General features: G+C 41.6%; 1 protein-coding gene across 3 annotated transcripts in view; it reads left to right on the plus strand.

The window, feature by feature from the left end:
* The first annotated feature begins 6,732 nt into the window (after positions 1–6,732).
* rps6kl1 (ribosomal protein S6 kinase-like 1) overlaps positions 6,733–16,536 on the plus strand; it is a 77,566-nt gene continuing 67,762 nt past the window's right edge. The window contains exon 1 of one of the 3 annotated variants that reach the window (XM_063043897.1): positions 6,733–6,768. The gene's annotated coding sequence lies outside the window, so the exon portion shown is untranslated. Of the gene's footprint in view, positions 6,769–6,804; positions 6,857–6,912; positions 7,157–16,536 lie in introns of those variants that run through there. The other 2 variants (XM_063043877.1, XM_063043887.1) reach the window with 2 other exon arrangements.

Below are 16,536 nucleotides of genomic sequence, written 5' to 3' on the forward strand. Positions count from 1 at the left end.
TGTCCACGTTACATATGTAGAAATATTCGAGTGTCTTTGGTAACATACCAAATCTCCTCAAACTCCCAATGAAATTATAGCTGCTGTCGTGCCTTCTTTGCAGCTGCATCGATATGTTGGGCCCAGGATAGATCCTCAGAGATATTGACACCCAGGAACTTGAAATTATTCTCTCTTTCCACTTCAGATCCCTCTGAGGACTGGTGTGTGTTCCCTTATCTTGCCCTTTCTGAAGTCTACAACCAGTTATTTGGCTTCTGTCTCTCTCTCTATGCTGTTGGAAGATGTTACTGAAGTTCTGCAATTTATCGGCTAGAGTCTAACATGCCCCTGGACAAGTTCTGGATTTCTGTGAAGGAAGAGTATCTTGCCTTTCATGGGAAGGCAGTGAACATCTTGCTGCAGTTTTCAACTTCTTACATGTGTAAGCAAGCTTTTTCTTGTTTAACAAGCATCAAGAGCAAGGATAGAGATTGTCTCATTTCAGTTGAAGGTGAAATCCGTGTGTGGTTATCTCAAGTTCAACCCAGAATTGAGTCCTTGTGCGGCAAAAACCAAGCACAGGTTTCATGAGCTAGGCCTATATTTGAGCCTGAACATGTGACTTAGTAAGAAAAAGCTTTTTCAAAGTCTTGTATAAAATTGTGTCTTAGGCTATATTTTTATTCATATTGCTTTGGCTTATGGTTTTTAGTAACTTTACTATTCAACATTGTCAATGTTGTCATGTTGTAAATAGCATTAATTAAAATCAATTTACAACTTTAAATGTACTAAGCCTGCCTTGAGAAAAATTAGATTCCGTTTTGGCTTAAGCCAGTTATTTAACAGAAATTTATTATATTCACCTTATGAATTTTTAAAATTTATGAAATGGAAAGAAAGATTAATTTCAAGAAAGGCAAGCTGAGCTTAAGTACCTGCTTTTTTCCAGAAAAGTTGGCTAAAAATTAGTTCTCTATTCAAAATAGCATTGACAATTATTTTTGGATTATTTGATCACGCTAATCACACTAACGTACCATGAGCTGTAGATGTAATAATTTTTACGCAAAGATTCCCTGAGACTTGAAAATTATTTCAAGGGTTCCTCCAGGGCATAAAGGTTGAGAAAGGCTGGATTAGACTGTGGACTGTGGTTTCTTCCAGTTTTAGAGTTTTTGTATTCTGTGTTTTTCCCATTCTTTCTTGTTGCCACGATCTGCTTGGCGCAATTTTTTAGGTTTTTTTGTGCAAGTGTAGGGGATTTGGGGGTTGATATTTTTGTTGCCATTTGGCACGTTTTGTTAGTTTTTTTGTGCGGGGTGTTTTGGGTTTGATGCTCTTATTGCCATTTGGTGCTTTTTGTTAGTTTTTTTTCTGTGGTATGTTTTGGGTTTGATGTTCTTGTTACCATTTTGTTAGTTTGGTTTTATTGTGCAGGGTGTTTTGGGTTTGATGTCTTGTTGCCATTTGGTGCTTTTTATTAGTTTTTTTGTGTGAGGATGTTTTGGGTTTGATGTCTTGCTGTCTGACATGTTTAGTTAGTTTTTTTGTGCGGGGTGTTTGGGTTTGATGTTCTTGTGGGGTTAGGTGCATTTTGTTCATTGTTTTGTGGGTGGGGGGTGTTTGGGGGCTAATGATCATGTTGCCGTTGGTTTTTTTTGTGCAGCAGGGATGAATTTGAAGTTTTTCCTTGAACGATTTCTGTTGTTTTCTTTGTTTCATGGCAATTTGGAGAAGACAAATCTCAGAGTTGTATATTGCATACATACTTTGATAATAAATTAACTTTTGAACCTTTGAACCTGACATTGAGTGCAAGGGTTGTTGGTGTGACACGATTCAATTAACTAATGTATCTCAGTCCTGCACACCTTCTCATCATCTGAAATTCAGTCAACAATAGAAGTATTATCAGCAAATTTATAGATTACTTTTGAGCTGTGCCTAGCCACACAGTCATGGGTGTTGAGAAAGTAGAGCAGTGAACTAAGCACATATCCTTGAGGTGCAACACACACAAAATGCTGAAAGAACTCAGCAAGTCAGGCAGCATCTATAGAAAGGAGTAAACAGTTGACATTTCAGGCCAAGACCCTTCTTCAGGACTGAGAATGAAGTGGGAAGGTGCCAGAATAAAAAGTGGGGGAAGGGGAAAGAAGCTAGCTGGAAGATAATAGGTGAATCCAGGTGGGTGGGAAAGATCAAGGGCAGGAGAAGAACTGAATATGATAGATGACCCCAGCAGATTCACAGGTGGAGTGTTGCCTCACATGAAAAGAATGTGAGGCCCTTAATGGAGGTGAGGGAAGAAGTGTGTGGGCACTTAGGCCACTTGTCAGGATAAGCACTGGAGGGAAATTAGCGAGGAGGGAAAAATGGACAAGGAAATCGTGTAGGGAGTGATCCCTGTGAAAAACAGAGGGGGGAGGAGATATGTTTAGTGGTAGGATCCCTTTGGAGATGGCATAAGTTGCAGAGGATATTGTATTGGATGTGGAGGCTGATGATGTGTTAGGTAAGGACAAAAGGGATTATCTCTATTACCGTGGCAGGAAGATGGGGTGAGCTCGGATATACTGGAAATGCACCTCTGTGCCATACCCCACAAACAGGATTTCTTGGTGGCCAAACATTTCAATTCCAATTCCCATTCCTGTCCAACCTGTTGATCCATGGCCTCTTGTGCCAAGATGAGGCCACCCTCAGGACGAAGGAGCAACGCCTTATACTGTATTCCATCTGGGTACCTTCCAACCTGATGGCATAAATATCGATTTCTCTGTCCAGTGAATAAATCTTCCTCCCTAACCCCCCATCCCTCCATTCCCCATTCTGACCTTTCACTTCTTGTCACCTGCCTATTACTTCCCCAGGGTCCCCTTTTCCTTCCCTTTCTCCTACTGTCCTCTCTCCTCTCCTATCAGATACTTTCTTCTCCAGCCCTTTACCTTTCCTACCCACCTGGCTTCACCTATCACCTTCCAGCTAGCCTTCTTCCCCTCGCCCCACCTTTTTATTCTGGCATCTTCCCCCTTCTTTCTCAGTTCTGATGAAGGGTCTTGACCCAAAATGTTGACTGTTTACTCTTTTCCATAGATGCTGCTTGACCTGCTGAGTTCCTCCAGCATTTTGCGTGCGTTGCTTTGGATTTCCAGCATCACATTTGTGATTATCATTTAGATGCACCAGTGTGGATTATCAGTGAGGTGGAGATGTTATTTGCGATCTGGACAGATTATGGTCTTCTGGTGAGGAAGTCAAGGACCCAACTGCAGAGGGAGGTACAAAGGCCCAGGTTTTGGAGCTTTTCAATCAGAACCGTAGGAATGACTGGGTTAATTGCTGAGCTGTGCTCAATAAAAAGCAGTCCAACATAAGTGTTGGCATTGTCCAGATGATCCAAGGCCACATGAAGAGCCAATGAGATCGCATCTGCTGTAGACCTATTGTGGTGATAAGCAAATTACAATGAGTCCTGGTCCTTGGTGAGACAGGAGTTAATTCTCTTCAGTCTCTTGCAGTTTTGGGCACAGCAGTTGCCCATACCAAGCTGTGAAGCAGCTGCAGGGTGAATATGTTACAAATAAGGAATATGAAAACAGAATGTTGGAAGTACTGAGATCAGCTAGTATCTGTGGGAGGGTGACAGTGCAGATGATGATCTTTTATTGTTGTTAAGTACCCCGTAACTGGGTTGCCAAACCAGCAGAAATGGATCACTCAGTTGGAGTCTGGAGTACTAGAACTAAGAAAGTTTTATTAAAGAAACAAGCAACACAGTAATCGAAAGGATAATAAATGCAACAGTTCAGTGATGATAAACACACATGTGCACAGAATTAAGATAACAGCATCAATCAAGCTCTATCGTTGTCTAGGGGTAAATGACCAAATTTCAAAGTGACTCAAAGTTCAGTCCAGTTTAGTAGTTCAGTTCGCAGTAATCGTTGCCATGGCGATGGACAACGTTGGGGAAGAGAGAGATAGAACAGGAACAACTGATCATTCAGACACGGCTTCACTCACAGACCGGCGAGATGGCTCACAAGCAACTTTTTTGGGCGGGTCCTTGGTGATGTCACCTGAGGTCACCGACTGTGACCCCTCCTCCAGATGCGGTCGATCCTCTGCAGTGAACCCGGCACCCAGGCAAGGGCGGACACACACCGGGTTCCCGCTGATCGTACCTTTCCACCCTGGCCGTTGTCTGGTACTCCTCACCGACTCGTGAGAAGCGTACCGCTTCCAGGGTCTCGTTACCTCGGGTGGCGTGTGTGTCCTGCCTTAGCGAACCGGTCCCTTTTTATCCCCCTGCTGGGGTATTGCCTGTCCATCATTTCAAACAGTTCAAGGTTCAAAGGGGGAGCCGCTCTAGACAGCTCTCTCTCCTGTCCCTTCATTACACATCTCCAGATCGCCTGTCCATCACTTCAAACAGTTCAAGGTTCAAAGGGGGGAGCCGCCCCAGACAGCTCTCTCTCCCCCGTCCCTTCATTACACATCTCCAGACGCTGCTCCATTGTTCCTTATCTCTCCTTCCCCTGAGGGCAGGTGGCAGACCACTTGCTGATGTCACTGATGCTAACCCAGGCCAGCAAACATCTTAATTTTATGTGTATTCTCGTCACATTGTAATCTCTCCTCATCTCCACTAATATTTCCAGAAACTGCAAATAAGAAGGGGAGAAGTAAGAGACTGCAGAATTTGGTCAGCTTCAGAGTAGAAGGACTTTCTTGGTCTTTTCACTCAAACAGTTGGGCAAGATGTACTTTATGAAGTCCTTCAGTCAGTCACAAGATTGCAAATCAGGGAGGTCAGGTAAAATTTTAATGGGTTGCAGCACATGTAGGGGTGAAGGGGAATGAGAGGGTGGATGAGTTGGCAAAGAGGGCTTTAAAGAAAGAAAATATAGAAATGCACATTAGTATCAGTAAAGCAGAGGTTAAGTGTGTAATCTGGGAAAAAATCAGATTAGATTAGATTCAACTTTATTGTCATTGTGCCGAGTACAGATACAAAGCCAATGAAATGCATTTAGCATCAGACCAGAATTGCAAAGAACAGTGTTATTTACAAAATAACTGCAAATGAAAAAGTGCTACAGCACATAAATATAAAAGTACTGAGACAGTACAATACGGATGCAATACTGCTTAGCGCTGTGATGTGAGGTTCAGCAGTGTCACAGCCTCAGGGAAGAAGCTCTTCCTGTGCCTGCTGGTGCGGGAGCGGAGGCTGCTGTAGCGCCTACCGGATGGGAGGAGAGTAAAAAGTCCATGGTTAGGGTGAGATGCATCCCTGATAATGCTTTTCACCCTGCCCAGGCAGCGTTTATGGTAGATCTTCTCAATGGTGGGCAATTGGGTGCCGATAATCAACCAAATGTGGCAAGAAAGGTGGGACATGGAAGGGAAAGGGAGGCATTTATATCAAATACAAAAAAGTGTTGCAGCTACTAGGGTAGGTAGTGGATACAGAAGAGAGGAGACTATGTGGACTAGGTTAAGGCTGGGGCACTGTATGTTAAACAAAACATTGAAAATGATAGGGAAACACCAGACAGGATTGTGTGAGGAACGTCAGGAAGAGGAGTCAGTAGAACTTGTAGTTCTGAGTTACAGGAAGTATGGCGTACAGAGAGAGATGATGATAATCAATCTAAGGGAATTGGGGGTGCAGGAATTCACATTAAAAGGGTTGCTGGGCATGGGTGAAAAAGCACAGGTCAGGTTATTTCTAGTTTTCTTAAGGGGTACAGGGTTTTTTTATAGGATATGATGAATAAGCAGGAATAGGGTACTAGGATGGCCAAAGATGGGAGGATAAAATGTAGGTTAGGGTATGTGTGTGTGTGTATGATTGGGAGCAGAAGGTGGCGGTAATGCACCATTAAGCTGGGTGCCAACCGCCGTAAAACAAGAAGGAGAAGAAGGACTTACTTTCAAACAGACAGAGGAATTTCTTTAGTCATAGATTGGTGAATCTGTGGAACTCGTTGCCACAGATGGCTGTGGAGGCCGTCATTGGGTGTATTTAAAACAGAGGTTGAGGGATTCTTGATTAGTAAGGATATCAAAGATTACGGGAAAGAATGCAGGAGAATGGGGGTTGAGAGGGACAATAAAGCAGCCATGATGGAAAGGCAGAGCAGGCTCCATGGGCTCAGTGGTCTAATTATGGACCTGTATCTTATGGTCTTATCAATGACCAAGGATGGTGTGCTGGATGCAGAGGCTCATGCGTGTGAGATAAGCACCAGGGGTACTCTGTCTCTATTTTGTCTCGGACAGGTGGGGTGAGAGCATAAGTATGGGGCACAGAGAAGGAAGCCACGCTCCTAAAAAAAAATGGAATTTCAGATGTCTTGGAACAGAAAAGCCGCATCGGGGCTGCAGTAGGACTTTGCGGACAAATCTAAAGCAGGCTTCACGCTGGGGAAAAAGAAGGAGCGGCGTACTGGAACATACGGAAAATCGGGCGAACAGGAAAATCATATATTTTCTCTAGGGTCTGCTGTCATATTGCTGACTGATAATACTGTCGTTTATTAACGGAAACAAAACACTCGAGACTAGTGGGCAAATGTGCCTGCACACTACAGGGACTAAGATTTAGTTACTGGGTAAAAATAACGCTACCGCCGCTACTGCGGTGAGCGTTATCGGGGACGTTAGTGAAATAAATTCAACAAGCGCTGGAAGTGGCTGGCTCTTTAAGAAACCTACCAGTGCGGCCGATCAAAATGTCAGCTCCTCCCCTTCAGTCGGTTTACGACTTTCTTGGTAGGTATTGCATTTTTTAAAAATTCACAACGTTGCCGTAAATTGTGGAGGAGAAAATGTAGTGGCTCAGAGGTGGAGGCTGCGGAAGGTACTATAATTATATGTTAAATATATGAGAAGAGGGAGGTGGGGAGGGGAGAAGGGAAAAGAAGTTACAGTAGTGGCAACGAGCGAAGGCGGCACAGTTGCTGATCGTCTTTCTTTGATACAATGTCTTCTGCTGTAACACGGCGATGGTGGGTGGTTGAGCCGAGAACCCGGCATTGCCGCTTAGCCTGAGGCCAGCTATGAGTGGGCTCCGCCGTCGGGGATTCAGGAGTAAGCAATCCGCATACGCCAACAAAAAAAATTACTTCTGAAAAGTCTTTGTCCACCTCCAAAATATCTAGTGAGTAGTAAATTCGCAGTAATTTTCAGTATGCTTAAGAGGCGGTGTATGTTTGTTATGTTAGATAAGTTACAGGTTGTTACTAAGCGGCATAAATAAGCAACCCAGCAGCCTGCTATGCCTCCAATACCAAAACGCACTGTATAGATGTTAATTACATAATGGTTAATATTATTAATATGAGAACGATTCCAGTCTTTCTTCTCTTCAGTACATAATTTAAATGACATGTAGCCCCGCGATCTGTTATCATCACAGTTTTAAAGTGTGAATGAAGTATGTGATAAGTTGAGAGTAACTAACAGCTGTGGGTGCCACATTAAGATTTAGCAAATTAGCACCTCTAATATTGTGACAGTATCTAAGTTGCATGATTTAGTATAGGATTTTTTAACTGTATGTTGGCTTCAAGGAAATTGGCAGTTGAATTTATCTTGGGATGGATGTTGGTGCTTCGTGTAAGGTAATGTTATTTGGTGTGACGGTGATCATTTAAATTACAATTCAAATCAGTGAATTACAGAGTAGTTCTTAAGTCCAGAATAATTAGCATCTACAACAAAACTGTTTTTTTCTGTATTGGATGAGAACCCAGAGATTTTGGAATGAATAGATTTTCACATCTCAAAACAAAGGAGCTTGAGGGATTGACCTTATAGAGATCATAGGAGGTTGATCTTGTAGAGATTCGTGGAATCATATGGGCAGATATGGTGTGGATGGTCACAGTCATTTTCTCAGGGTTGGTGAATCTGGGACTGAAGGGTGTGGGTTTAGAGTGATCTGAAAGAATTTGAGGGGGACGTTTGATGCAAGTTGTCCAAAGTTCCTCTATACCAAATTTTAGCCATCCAATAGTGCTCGCTCTTCTGAACTTTGCTGCTTCTCAGCCACCGTATTGGGTGAAAGATTATTTTAGATCCGAGGTTTCCAACCTGGAGTCCACTGATCCCCTCAGTTAATGGTAGGTGTCCATGACATTAAAAAGGTTGGGAACCCCTGCTTTCGAGGCATATGAAACTAGGATAGATCAGCATGTACGTTTGGCTAAAACGCCTGTTTCTGTGCTGTAATTCAGGAAGGCAGTAGGGTGGCTGAAAAAAGCCCAGAAGAGTGAGCACGACTGGATGGCTAAAATTTGGCAGAGAGCAACTTTGGACACAAGTTCACATCGTCTTGTGTGTCTGTTAGAAGAGGATATGCCAGGTGAACTTGGATAAAACCCCAACACATGACTGTAATTATAAAGGAGTTTCCCTGATGCCTACTACATAAAGGTCATTAATTGGGTCTTACATGACCACCAATATCTAGTGACTGAAAAAGAATAACTCTTGATGTGTTATGTGGATTCCATTCAGCTGGATATTCAATGGATTAGATCTTCATTGCCTGACAACTCCAAGAATAAATCAAGAAACAGCATCAGCAATATACATTTTTTAATCTTCCCCTCTAACCTTCCCCTTTTCCCAAAAGGGGAGAGGGGTTGAGGAGAATACTTATCAAATTTGGCTGCCCTCAGAAATTCATTCTCCATCCTAGTTCTGCAATTTGACCATTTGTAAGCCGTGATCAGTTTGGATTATTAAATCCAAACCAAACCCAGTTCTAGTGCAGAATGACATCAGGCAAGACATATGTCAAATATCCCAATCTTTCCCTCTGAAGTTCTGTACCTCTCCAATGAGCTTTTGTTGGAGTGGAGTAGGTCAACAGAATAAACATGGGACAGTTAAACGCATATTGCCTCTCTTAAGCATTCAGTGGATCAGGCCATCATTTGTCCATCTGAAGAAAAAGTTGTTTGATGATCAAATGTGAAACAAAGCTCCGAGACCACAGGGTAAGAGACAAGGTAAATGGAACTGATGGGATTGCTTTGCTAAGAGTAGGCATGGATTCAGTGGGTTGAAAGGCATCTATGCTTAACAAGCAAGTCAACATTTCTGTAAATTTCTGAATCATGGGCTACTTACCTCAGATTTCTCAAGACTCTTGAAGGATACCAATGTTAGCTCCACTAACAACTCCAATGTTAGACCAGTGTCAGCATCCTTTCCTGGGCCGACATACCCAGCACTGAGGCTCTGATTAGACGTAATCACCTTTGAGCTGCAAGCCATGTCATTCACATGTCTGACACTAGACTGTCAAAGCAAGCATTTCTGAAGATAACCAGATGAACAGAGGTATGTTCTCAAAGCATCCTTGGAAAAAGTGTAATATTCTCACTGACGTGGGAATTCCTATCTAATATGTTCAGTGGAGAAGAAGCATTTGGAGTGGCCTTAAGCATCACAAAATCCCTTGGGAACATGTAAAAGCTCTGCATAAATGGTGAAGATGTTTCAGAATCTACAGTTGCACATTGGCCTCATCAGCTACAAAACTTACAAAGCCCAGATGGAAGTGCAGGTTTATTATCACTGGCATGTGACGTCATCCTCGATCATGGGGACTTCTTTAAGAAATACAATTACTGGTAAATATTTCTTCACTTAAGAAGATTATGCCTCTGTCATTTACATCTTGCGACGCTACTATATTAAGAATATAACTAAAATCTAATAGAAACATAGAAAATAGGTGCAGGAGTAGGCCATTCGGCCCTTCGAGCCTGCACCGCCATTTATTATGATCATGGCTGATCATCCAACTCAGAACCCCGCCCCAGCCTTCCCTCCATACTCCCTGATCCCCATAGCCACAAGGGCCATATCTAACTCCCTCTTAAATATAGCCAATGAACTGGCCTCAACTGTTTCCTGTGGCAGAGAATTCCACAGATTCACCACTCTCTGTGGTGATCTGTTATATTAGTAGATACCCATTAAGAAACTAAAGGAAGGTGAGAATCATATACAAAGCGATAGACCGTACAATTGGGGAGTGATGCATGTGAGGGCTGAGATACTATCTTAACTGTCTTACTATCCACTGTCGTATTTTAACTTTGCTGTCTTATTTGTTGTGTAGTTGGATGGCATTAATAGTGATCTATTGACTATAACATACAATGTTCCAATTCTCACAGAGGACATAATGAATGTGGGTTTTTGCCTTTGCTTTTAATGTTGAAATGTTATCACATTGTGCATAGGGTGGAGGGACAAGAAAACTAATTTTGGTTTACAGTGTTTATGTTTTCCAAAGGAATTGAAATATAAATTCAGTTCAAAAATATGAGGTAGTTTTCTGGACAATCAAAGGATATGTAGGTTCCATCGTAACTGAAGGAATTGGGTTCAAACTGTTTATTTTACCTTGGGTTGATAATGGAAATTTTTTTTCACATATTTAAAGGAAACTGAAAACTCTTAGGCATATATATCTATGGTACCTAAGACTTTTGCACAGTACTGTAGTAATTTTATGTATTGCACTGTACTGCTGCAAAAAAAAACAAATTTCATAGCATATGTGAGTGATGATAAATCTGATTCTTATTGTGGACTGAGGAGGAAGGGGTCAGGGAGAGAGGAATCACAGTTGCGAAAAGGGGAAGGGAGAGGGGAAGAAGCGGGAAGCACGAGAGACATTCTGTTATGATCAATAAACCAATTGTTTGGATTCAAATGACCTTGCCTGGTGTCTCAGAGCTGGGTGTGTCAACCTCGCTCCTGGCACTCTGCCACCTGCCCCTCGCCTCACCCGCAGCACTCTATCCTTACCATTCCCAGCATCCTTTGCTCCTGCCAGATTTACAAACACATTCAGTGCTCAATGTTGACAAATACACTACAGTGCAAAAGTCTTACACCTTAGCTATATATACAGTATGTGCCTAAGACTTTTGCACAGTACTGTTGTTTCAAATAGGTGGGGCAGGTATACAAACTTTTTGAACGGCAATGTGTGATTAGAAGGCCATTAGTGAAGGATGGAGGGATTACTTAGTACAATTTGAAATAATGACAATATTTGTCATTAAAATAGATAGTGGAGAGAGTGACAGGGAAAAAAAAGGTACAAGTCACTTTGGAGTGAAGTAGGAATCAGCAAAAGAAAGCTTCAGAATTTCTGAATGTTAGCTATAAAGCCTTGGTTTGAATAATTACTGCAGGAGGATGTTAAATTCTCATTGAGCTGGCCTGAATTATTGATTATGAGTCAATAATTATAGGGATAAAACATTGAAGAATAGGAGAATGCAAAAGAATAATAATGATGTTTAATCAAAGAGTATGTATTTTTGATCATGTTTGGGTGTGTATTTATGTCTGTTTGCTTGGTTCAGGCTTCCTTCTGTGTGTGCGCACAGAGTTGGATATGTTAGTAGGAAGATTTGGATGCTTGACAAGGATTTGAGTTTCCTATCTGATAACAATTATGTTGGAAATGTAAAACAATGGCAGAAATCTCCTCTACATTGAAGAAGACAAATATAGATTGAGTGACTGCTTTACAAGACCTTTTGCAAAGGATTACCTTGAGCTTCCAGTTGTCCATTATTTTAATTCTCTGTCCAACCTGTCACTCTGACTTTGCTATCTTCTTTTCATGCATTTCTTCAAATATGTACAAGATAAACTCAAAGGACAACACTTGATCTTCTCTCTGAACATATTGCAGCTCTAGGACAAATATAAAATTTAACAATTTCAAGTAACTGCATTTTTTCTCTTCCTCAGATGTAGCTGTATCCTTCGGTTTCAATTTGTTGCCTTTCACTTCCATCTCTAACTGTTTTTAAAGAAATTGTTCCTTTTACAGTCTGCGGTTGCAACTGCAGTTACGGTTGCGGTTCCCTCTTCTCTCCATTCCTCCCCTTCTCTCTGGCTTCTGTGAAAATTTTATGTAAATGCTAATCTGATTTTTCTAAATATAGTTTAACGAGATTTTGCTAACTTGTGCTAATGTGGTTCACTTTGCTTAAACAGAAGACTCTTGATTACTGAATTCAACTTCTTAGAATATTCCTGACCCTAATGTTACTAATTAACCTGTCTCAATGCTATACCTGAAGGAGAACATTCCTTGGTTACTCCTTCAACATATTGCCTTAGCAAATTCTGGCAAATTCATTTCATTGACTTGTCATCCATGTTATGTTTGCCAAGTCTTACTTTTTTCCCAATCTGTATAAAGTTTAAGGAATCCCAGGGCCATAAAAATAAAAATCATTCAATACTTATCTCTCTGTGGTACTGATTCACAGGGGCAAATATGATGTAAGATTGGCCTCAATGACATTACCTAATTGCTTTGGTTGTAATCTAAATCATTTAACATTGTATTGGGCCATGCCAGAGGAATGAGGAATGTTAATAGCGGATAATTGTGTATAATACACTCCCTGAGAATTAAATTACATGTATAGTAGTCAGAAGTGTTAGAACAGAGAGTAGTGCAGCACACTAATGGCTCTTTGGCCCACGGTGTTATGCCAAACTTGTTCTATAAACAAAAGTAAGAGGGAGAAAAGGGAAAACATCATGGTGTTTGTTTGCCAAAAATAAAAGTATATAATCAACATGCAGCTTATCAGCTGGGTTAGTGGAAGTACTAAATTCATCTGTTGAACAATTGTGCTGCATTTGTAGACATCTCTGGCAAACTACATAATTTGTATGACATTTTTCTTTCTCCATCCCAAACCTTAAAGGATATGAACTGAGGAACAGGCTGGACACATCCCAAAGATGAAGTTTTTTAAAGAGAGGATGAGGCAACCGTGGCTGACAAGGGAAGTCAGACACTGCATAAAAACAAAAGAGAGGACATATGATATTGCAAAATTAGTGGGAATGTAGAGGATTGGGAAGCTTTTGAAAACCAACAGGCAATGAAAAAAGCCATAAGTAGAGAATAAATGATGTATGAAGGTAAGCTGGCCAATATAAATATAAAAGAGGATACCAAATGTTTTTTTCAGATATATAAAAAGAGAAACGAGAGTAGATATTGGACTGCTGGAAAATTATGCTGGAGAGGCAGTAACAGGGGACAAAGAAATAGAAACATAGAAACATAGAAAATAGGTGCAGGAGTAGGCCATTCGGCCCTTCGAGCCTGCACCGCCATTTATCATGATCATGGCTGATCATCCAACTCAGAACCCCGCCCCAGCCTTCCCTCCATACTCCCTGATCCCCATAGCCACAAGGGCCATATCTAACTCCCTCTTAAATATAGCCAATGAACTGGCCTCAACTGTTTCCTGTGGCAGAGAATTCCACAGATTCACCACTCTCTGTGTGAAGAAGTTTTTCCTAATCTCGGTCCTAAAAGGCTTCCCCTTTATCCTCAAACCGTGGCCCCTTGTTCTGGACTTCCCCAACATCGGGAACAATCTTCCTGCATCTAGCCTGTCCAATCCCTTTAGGATTTTATACGTTTCAATCAGATCCCCCCTCGAACTTCTAAATTCTAACGAGTACAAGCCCAGTTCATCCAGTCTTTCTTCATATGAAAGTCCTGCCATCCCAGGAATCAATCTGGTGAACCTTCTTTGTACTCCCTCTATGACAAGGATGTCTTTCCTCAGATTAGGGGACCAAAACTGCATACAATACTCCAGGTGTGGTCTCACCAAAGCCTTGTACAACTGCAGTAGTACCTCCCTGCTCCTGTACTCGAATCCTCTCACTATAAATGCCAGCATACCATTCGCCTTTTTCACCGCCTGCTGTACCTGCATGTCCACTTTCAATGACTGGTGTATAATGACACCCAGGTCTCGTTGCACCTCCCCTTTTCCTAATCGGCCACCATTCAGATAATAATCTGTTTTCCTATTTTTGCCACCAAAGTGGATAACTTCACATTTATCCACATTAAATTGCATCTGCCATGAATTTGCCCACTCACCCAACCTATCCAAGTCACTCTGCATCCTCTTAGCATCCTCCTCACAGCTAACACTGCCACCCAGCTTCGTGTCATCCGCAAACTTGGAGATGCTGCATTTAATTCCCTCATCCAAGTCATTAATATATATTGTAAACAACTGGGGTCCCAGCACTGAGCCTTGCGGTACCCCACTAGTCACCGCCTGCCATTCTGAAAAGGTCCCGTTTATTCCCACTCTTTGCTTCCTGTCTGACAACCAATTCTCTATCCAAATCAATACCTTACCCCCAATACCGTGTGCTTTAAGTTTGCACACTAATCTCCCGTGTGGGACCTTGTCAAAAGCCTTTTGAAAATCCAAATATACCACATCCACTGGTTCTCCCCTATCCACTCTACTAGTTACATCCTCAAAAAATTCTATGAGATTCGTCAGACATGATTTTCCTTTCACAAATCCATGCTGACTTGTCCGATGATTTCACCGCTTTCCAAATGTGCTGTTATCACATCTTTGATAACTGACTCCAGCAGTTTCCCCACCACCGACGTTAGGCTAACCAGTCTATAATTCCCTGGTTTCTCTCTCCCTCCTTTTTTAAAAAGTGGGGTTACATTAGCCACCCTCCAATCCTCAGGAACTAGTCCAGAATCTAACGAGTTTTGAAATGGTGGATGAACTTAAGACAGGTGGAGGGGAACGAAGTGTTGAGGAAGCATGGAGTCTGCAGATGAACTTGGACAGATTGGGAGAATGGGCAAAGAAGTGGCAGATGGAATATAGTGTAGAATAGTATATGGTCATGCACTTTGGTAGAAGCAATAAAGACTTAGACTATTTTCTAAACTTTAAGGTTAACTTTCAGGTTGAGTCGATGGTAAGGAAGGGAAATGCAATATTAGCATGCTTTTTGGGAGGACAAAAATATGAAAGCAAGGATGTAATGCTGGAGTATTGTGAACAGTTTTGGGCCACTTATTTAAAAAAATATATATGCTGGCATTGGAGAAGGTTTAAAGGAGGCTCATAACAATTATTGCGTGAATGAAAGGGTTAACACGAGCATTTGATGGCTCTAGGCATGTACTCACTGGAGCTTAGAAGAACGAGGGGTGATCTCATTGAAACCTGTTGAATACAGTGGATTTAAGTTAATTGGACCATCAGACGCTAAACACTACACCATGCTTAGAGTGATCAGTTTTTAAATAGCATCAGTTGCTCGTGATTGTGTTCAAAAAAGACGTGATTAGCTGTTAACTAACTATGCCATTGAGGTGCTATAATTGTCAAAGGTTTGGACACGTGGCTAAAAACTGTAAAAGGCAGAGGAGATGTGCTAGATGTGGGGGTGATCATGAATATGGAAAGTGTGGAACAGGAGTTCAACCAAAATGCTGCAATTGTGGAGGAGCTCATAATGTTGCATATAGTGGGTGTGAGGTTGTGAGACGGGAGACTAAAATTCAAGAAATAAGACTGAAAAGAAAGATCACTTATGCAGAAGCTGTAAGAATGTCAAGAGAACAGAATAATGCTCCTAATGAACAGGGAGCAATAGGGATACGAGAGATGCAACAAAGAACAAATGACAGGATTTATGTAGACAAAAAGGCTCTAGTAACATTCATTGCAGGAGTGATTAATAGTACTGCTGAGGTAAAGTCAAAAAGTGACAAAATTCAGCTGGTGGTAAAAGCAGCAGTAAACCATTTAGGGTTAGTAGGACTGACATGGGAGGAAGTGAGGGAGAACCTCAGTAATCAGTCAAGCCAGGAAGTGTCATGTGTTGGTTAATACTAATTATGGTGATTCTTTTACAATGGAATGCAAGGAGCTTACTGGCCAATAGCCAGGAATTCAAGCACTTTATTAAAGAAATGGTTGTAAAACCGGATGTAGTGTGTATTCAGGAAACTTGGTTGAAACCAACTTTAGACTTTGTGGTATATGGGTATATAATGATAAGGAAAGATAGAAATCTAGGGGGAGGAGGGGGTTGTGCTATGTTAATCAAGCAAGGTATACCGTATAGGGTACTGGAGAAAGGAGATGATCAGGAATACATAGTGGTGGAAGTGTGGGAGAGAGGGGAGGGAGTGGTTATAATTAACTACTACAATCCATGTAAAAGGTTGGATTTGGACAGCCTATTAAAGATACAAGGACAAAACAGACATAAAGTAGTGTGGTGTGCAGATTTCAATGCTCATAGCACAATATGGGGGGATCAGATTACAGATCCAAATGGAAAGGTAATTGAAGATTTGATGGAAGAAAGGGATTTGGTGTGTATGAATGATGGTAGCGGCACAAGGATAGATATAACAACAGGAACTGAGTCAGTGTTAGATATTACGTTAGTGTCTAATACCTTGGCTGGCATTAGTAACTGGGGAGTTTGGACTGCTTCAACAGTAGGCAGTGATCACTACCCAGTTTTGTGTTCAGTGGGTGAAAGAGTTGAAGTAAGACCAGGTGGCGGAACCCCAAAGTGGGTGTTTGAAAAAGCTGATTGGGGTAAGTTCCAGAAGTTGAGTGAAGAAGGGTTGACAAAGATTGATATTTCTGGAAATGTAGATGA

The sequence above is a fragment of the Mobula hypostoma genome, chromosome 1 (assembly GCF_963921235.1).
Source record: "Mobula hypostoma chromosome 1, sMobHyp1.1, whole genome shotgun sequence".
NCBI classification, from domain to species: domain Eukaryota; kingdom Metazoa; phylum Chordata; class Chondrichthyes; order Myliobatiformes; family Myliobatidae; genus Mobula; species Mobula hypostoma.